The sequence below is a fragment of the Carassius auratus genome, unplaced genomic scaffold (genome assembly GCF_003368295.1).
Source record: "Carassius auratus strain Wakin unplaced genomic scaffold, ASM336829v1 scaf_tig00028234, whole genome shotgun sequence".
Lineage (NCBI taxonomy): Eukaryota > Metazoa > Chordata > Actinopteri > Cypriniformes > Cyprinidae > Carassius > Carassius auratus.
Window position 1 is genome coordinate 24,862 of NW_020525676.1, and position 6,000 is coordinate 30,861.

A 6,000-nucleotide genomic window follows, 5' to 3' on the forward strand; every position below is an offset into this window, starting at 1 on the left:
CACTGGTATGCTAATGATACTCTAAATTCTAGAAACTTAGAATTTTTACATTTAGAAACTACTAAATTCTGAAAAAGCAGAGTTGTTAACTATTGAATCCTCTTCATGTAATAAACTATAACACTGTCTAACACTTGATGACTGTGCTGTCAAATCTTCGCCATCAGATAGGAACCTAGGTGAAATTTGATTGCAACCTGTCCTTTTAAAGTTATGTTTCTAGCATTTTTAAAACTGAATTTTTCATCTTAAAAATACATCTGAATTACGCAAAATGCTCTCAATGTCAAATGTAGAAATGTTAATTCATGAGTTCATGACCTCAAGGTCAGATTGTTGTAATGCTTTATTGGGTGGTTGCTCTACATGCTTAATAAACTCCACCTGGTCCAAAATGCAGCAGCTTGAGTTCTTACTAAAAACAGGAAGTATGATCATATTAGCTTGATTCTGTCAACACTGCACTGGCTCCCTATTAAACATTATACACATTTTAATATCTTGCTCATTACTTTATAAAGCCCTGACAGGTTTAGCTCTTCAGTACATGAGCAAGCTCTTATCGCTTTATAGTCCTTCACGTCTACTTCAATCTCAAAACTCTGGCCATTTGATAGACCTAGAATATCAAAATCAACTGCTGGCGGCAGATCCTTTTCCTATTTAGTGCCTAAAAACTGGAACAATCTACCTAGCATTGTTCAGGACTCAGGAGGGAAACACACTTTATCAGTTTAATTCTAGATTAAAGACCCATCTCTTTAACCTGGCATACACATTATACACAATCACTTTTCTAAATTCAAATCTGTTAAAGGATTGTTTGGCTGCACTAAATAGGTCAACTGGAACCGGGAACACTTCCCATAACACCCAATGTACTTGATTACATCATAAGAAGAATGGAATTTACGCTAATATTCGTCTGTTTTATTCTTATTCTGAGGTCACCGTAGCCACCAAGATCCAGTCCATATCCAGATCAGATGGTCACTACAGTCACCTGGATCTAGTCTGTATCCAGTCCAGATGGAGAGACCTAGAGATGACCTCTACAGCCATGAATGTCAGTGGAGACCATGTCAAATTAGATGAACCCTAGAGACTAATCCCCTGTAAAGACCTCGTCGGCCATACTCTGCTGTCTGATGTGCGTTTCAGCCTAGAATTAAACCACACCATGCTGGTTTCGTCTGGCCAGAGGAGAACTGAGCTGGATTTTGGACTTTAATTGATAAACTGACTGTTTATGATTGTCCTCTGTCATATCTGCACAGTTTCCCTGTTTAACACTGTAAAGCTGCTTTGACACAATCTGTATTGCATAAAGTGCTATTTAAATAAAGGTGACTGGACATTGATATTAATTTAGACATTTGCATTTACAGTTCCATTAAATTAAGTGTTTTTAAAATTAGATGACAAAAAAGGTAATACACATAAAAATAGGGAAAATAAAATATCCAGCAGCAAGAGCCAAAGGAATTATGAAGTGCAATTCATGGGCATTCACTCCCATATGGCTGCTCATTCATTCTGTGCATGATTATGCTAAAGGTGATTATCAAGCCTACCTACGCTGAATTTAATCAGCTGTGATCTGCATGAAAGGACGTAAATGTATCCAGCATGTTTTATGAGGAGAGTCTTTCATAATCACATCGTGGGAATACTGAGATCCCAGACTTGACCTACAATGTGCATCAAGTGAGAGAGACAGAAATGGTGCACATGCTTGTACGTGTGTGAGAAAGAGAGATTGCATGTGGTGTCTATATCTCACTGGTGTGTGTGTGTGTAAAGCGGATGGATAGCTGTGACAGCACGCCCATTGCTCTAAGCTGCATAATTCATGAAGAGACAGAGAGGAGGGCTTGTTATCTCATGCTACGAGAGCAGGGGTGAGCTGCTCTCCCCGCCCTGCTGTCCTGCACACCTCGCTGCCTCTGAATGCTGCAGACACAGCCCTGACCTGGACACTGCCACCGTCATCCTGCAACAACTGCGCTAAACACGTTTATAGTAGGATGATACAACAGACTTTCTGTGATGTCACTCCATGACTTATTTTAATTAATATTAATCAGGGGATGATGACATAACAGATTACCTTTCTGGATTGGCAAATGATGTAAACTAATAAATATTCATAAGACAAGCCAAAACAGGACTGGTTAACTCATGCAGCAGATATATCTAATTGGGATTCTCTAAAATGTTTCAAAATCTATCAAACTGCCTTTAATGGTTTCGAACGTATTATGTTGAGAAAAAAAAAATGCAAAGAATTAAAAATCAATTTCACATTTATTGGCTTATTCTCTATGACTGTTTTTTTCCACTTAATTTAAGGGAATAAATAAGTGGAGTGCTGTTTTAGTATTACTTGTATACTATTAAAGTATTTAGTAATTATTATTTCTATTTATTTTTATATTTTCATTTTTTCATATTAGTTTATAATTTTATATACTTTCGGCATTTGTGTTTTTGTTTTTTAGGTTTCTATTACGTAAGCTTTAATTTAGATTTGTTGCAGTTTTAGTTTTAATAATTTTAATTCTTCATATTTATATCGGTTAGTAGCCAAGGCAGCATTTCTAGTTTTTCATGTAATATTTCTATTTTACTTCAAGTTTATTTTAATTACTGAAAATTATTCATTTTAATTTTAGTTAACAATAATAACATTGTGAAATATTCATCTGTGAACTTCATCCTTACACCTTCAATAGAAATCAGCAACGAATGCCCCTGTCCTGCAACTCTAGGGATCTCTTTCCTCCTAAACAATCTTTTCTCTGTCTAGTTTTTCTTTTCCTCCTTGTCTGTCTTGACTCTGCAGCCACCATGACATCACACAGGTTTCCATAGCAACCGGCCTGCCTCCAGTACTCCTCCTTTACTTCTGAAGAGGTGAATTAATACAGAAAGTAATGGTTCAGTGTGTTTTTTTTTTGTTTTTTTTTAGGGGTGGGGGTTACACATTTTTGTCCACCATGTGCCTCTGATCTATTATGTGTTTCATCAGTTATTATTGTAAGAATCCTAAACAGACTCTACTACATCTACTCCTAAAGAGATGTGGAGACACATAGGGAAATTATCGTAAACTCTGACAAGCAACAAGGAAACACTTTCAATTTCTATCCAATGTGAGGTTCAGATTGAATGATGGCACTTAAAGAACAAATCTCTCCATCATCCATTAAATGTTCCTTCGTTTGCTTTCTGCACTGTACTTATCAAATGACCCCTCAAGCTTAGCCAACCGTATAAGCCTTGACGTCAAGAGAATGAAATAACATATTCAAACGACATACATGTTCTCCGGTGTCAGGTTCGTGTCTACACCGCATTTAATGTTTCAAGCACACATCTGGAGTGTGTGCAAACGACGTCACAGTGATGTCAAGAGGAGGAGGGTTTGGATGACGCAAGCTCCCGTACTGGCATGTTGCCACAGTGACGGCATGACTCACCTTGAGGTCCCTGTGCACAATGTCATGCTGGTGGATGTGGCTGACGCTTTCCAGGATCTGATTGATGCAATGACTGGGAAACAGAAAGCAGAGGGGAGGAAAAGGGGGATGGATTAGTGAGAGAAACCCAGGCATTAGTACAAGGATCTAACTCCAAATAAAAGACTGGGCACGAGAAATCCAGCTGCAGAATCTGGCCAGTGCAGATAAACGGAGTTTTGCATGAACAGATAAATAATCTGGTTTGTTTTGTGGTTCTCAAAGCAGCCAGAGAAGCTTTCTAGGCTGGAAATGAAAATACATTTGCCATGTCATCCAAATGGCAAAACAAATTTCCTGAAGCTAAATGTGTGCATGTATGTACAGGTATCTGAGTGTACGTATCTTACCAACCCTAAACTTCTGAACAATAGCTTGTGTGTGTATGTATATATATATATATCAGTAATACTACACAGACATGCATGTGTTGGTCTGACAGATTTGCACCGCAGAAGTCTTTCCATAGACCGTGAGAGGACAGAAATATCAAGCACGGCTGAAGCTGGAATGCTTATAAATGCAGCGAGTGAGCAGCTCATTACAGAGCTCTGAAACCTGTTCAAAAGGTCGTGGCCCGAGGACAGAGGGCGAGTTGGGTGGGGATGACATCTCTCCCGGAGAGATTTTTGTTTGTTTGGAAGCATACTTGAAAAATAAAATGTTTCTGAATTCTTCGGTTTATATAATGAGAGAGCAAAAGAGAGAGAGCCTGCAGAAAGAAAAGCAACGGCAGTCAAGTAAAGAAAGAGCCCCATTAGATATTCCCTAAATCTCTCTTGAGGAAGGATGGTGAGGAAGGCATTTCTTGTGTCCAAATTTGGCAAAATCTGTGGACTGCATTCCATTCCATCCCATTACTGAGGCACTTTCCAGTGAAAACGCTCTCTGTTCTCTCTTGATGCAAACTCTCAGAAGCAGCCTTCATGCCTCAAGTCTGGAGAGTGGCTTCCAAAAGTAACTGGAAAGTGACACTAATTTTGTTGTTCCAGCTTAGTGCTGAATATGAAGTAGAAATGGACTGAAGTGTGGACAGTCAGCTTTAATTTAAGGGGATGCCTATCCAGGCAGCAGGTTTAAAATAACGCCACATTTCAGGCCAGCTACCATGCCTGTTAAAGCACTGAGAGTATTTACATAGTGTGATATTATTTGAAATAAAAATACCACGTATAATAATTAGCTGCATCACCCTGGCATTTAATGATTGTCTCACTGTCTGGGACCACAGGGCAGTTTTAGAGACGGGATATTTCATCAAGGCCTGTGGTAGTACCATGGTACAGTGGTGGCAACAGAAACTATTACAATGGGACTTAGAGTAAAGAACTAAATAAAAGACTATGAGATTGATGTACCATAGTTTTTTACATAAAAAATATTCTCTGAAAAGAACATTAAAAGTATTTCAAGCGCAAGGTTGGGGGTTCGATTCCCCGGGAACACATAATAGGTAAAAATTGATAGCCTGAATGCACTGTAAGTCGCTTTGGATAAAAGCGTCTGCTAAATGCATTAATTTAATTTAACTAAATGCTGATATGATTTGAGGTGAATTCTTAAACTTACCTTGCATCTGCTTCGCTGTAAAATTCTCTTGCGACAATGTCTTCAAACAGTTCTCCACCAGTCACACTACAAGAAGAAATACAGGCTTTATCAACAACTCAAGTACGGAGAACCCACAGCGGTTCAATTCAGCTATAAACTATAAAGAGCACGAGGCCTATAGAGGAGTACGTGGCTAATGGAGAGTTTTATCACCACGGGGCAGCACCTGAGTGTTGGGTGAGCGGCTATCAGCGTCCTAATGAAACAAGAGCCCTGAGAGAGGGCCATACAGTCACAATCTACACACACTTACACTTACACGCATGTCTTGCTCTCACACACACTACAGTTAGTGTGTGTAGGAGTCTACATCTCAACAACACTTCAGAATCTGATAATTGTTTAACATGATGTCAGCATGACTTATGGCAAAGGAATTTCTGAAATATATGATAGCAGAGAAATGGGCCTACCTGGCTAGAGAAAGAAAAAAAGTTTAATTGTCTTCAATTACATTTTCCTGTAATTAACAAAGCTAATTACTGCCAAACAAGGCTGAAAGGAAGTGGAAAGTGTGAGTATAACAGGCCTCATCTCAACAGATGATCACACTCTCTGACTCAGATACTTACAGGTCAAAGACCAGGTAATGAAAGCCTTCTTCTGAGATACTGTCATGGAGACGCACTGTTGAGGGAAAACAGAAAGCGAGAATGAGGTAAGACAGAGAAACAACATCAGCAGGATGAACAGAAGCAGCTTTTATCCTTTTCTTAACCTGCCCATGAAGTCATCCTCATTACAAATCCCAACCTTGCTGCATAATGCCTTTTAAGGCAGCATCCTAGCTGAAATGACCCCATAACTGACCCATTTGAAACATTCATAAAGAGCAACTCCAAATACCTAACAAATAAAACTCAGCATA

At 38.9% G+C, this 6,000-nt stretch overlaps 1 pseudogene; it reads right to left on the reverse strand.

Annotated features, from left to right (window-relative positions):
- LOC113079485 (calcium/calmodulin-dependent protein kinase type II subunit gamma-like) overlaps nucleotides 1-5,862 on the reverse strand; it is a 29,644-nt pseudogene extending 23,782 nt beyond the window's left edge.
- Between the last annotated feature and the right edge of the window lie 138 nt (nucleotides 5,863-6,000).